This window comes from Brassica oleracea, chromosome C6 (genome assembly GCF_000695525.1).
Source record: "Brassica oleracea var. oleracea cultivar TO1000 chromosome C6, BOL, whole genome shotgun sequence".
Classification (NCBI taxonomy): Eukaryota; Viridiplantae; Streptophyta; class Magnoliopsida; order Brassicales; family Brassicaceae; genus Brassica; species Brassica oleracea.
In genome coordinates, this window is record NC_027753.1 from 13044169 (window position 1) to 13044849 (window position 681).

The following is a 681-nucleotide window of genomic DNA, read 5'->3' on the forward strand; positions in this document are numbered from 1 at the left end:
GAGCTTTGATCGCCATTAGATTTAGTGTTATTAATTCTTATTCTTTTCTCTACTCCCATTCTGACACAAAAATTTTTTTCTTGTCTTTTCAGGTGCATGCCCAGCAGTACCAGAAGCAACAAGGACAAAAACCTGCTATTCTCAGAAGATCCTGCTCACTTGGAACGCACGATCCGCAAAGACCAACGTTCCACATCGCTCGACGCAGCAGCTTTCACGTCAACCGATTCTCACACCCAACCATCGACCGACGCCCGACCTTCATCGTCGACCGATCTACATCGTTCGACATCGATCGATACTACACCGCGTACATCGATCAATCATTAGTCGCGAAACATGGTTGTGGTTGTTATTCGGACGAGAATGGAAACATGTATGACCAGGAAGGTCATCTGCGTAATGCAACAGGTCAGAAACTAGACGCTCAGGAAAATGTAATCCTTGATACTGATGCTACAGGAGCTGCTCAACTTGTAGAAGAGGCTGCTCGACCAAGGGCACTGGCTGACTACAATCGTCCAGATGAGTACTACGCCAACAGATCAGCTATTCGACTTCCAGAGATTCAGAAGCAGAATTTCGAGCTGAAGCCTCAGTAGTACACACTCGTGTCACAGATACTCTACTCTGGGTTACCGCACGAGCATCCTATGGACCATCTGGAGAGGTTCGAGGATC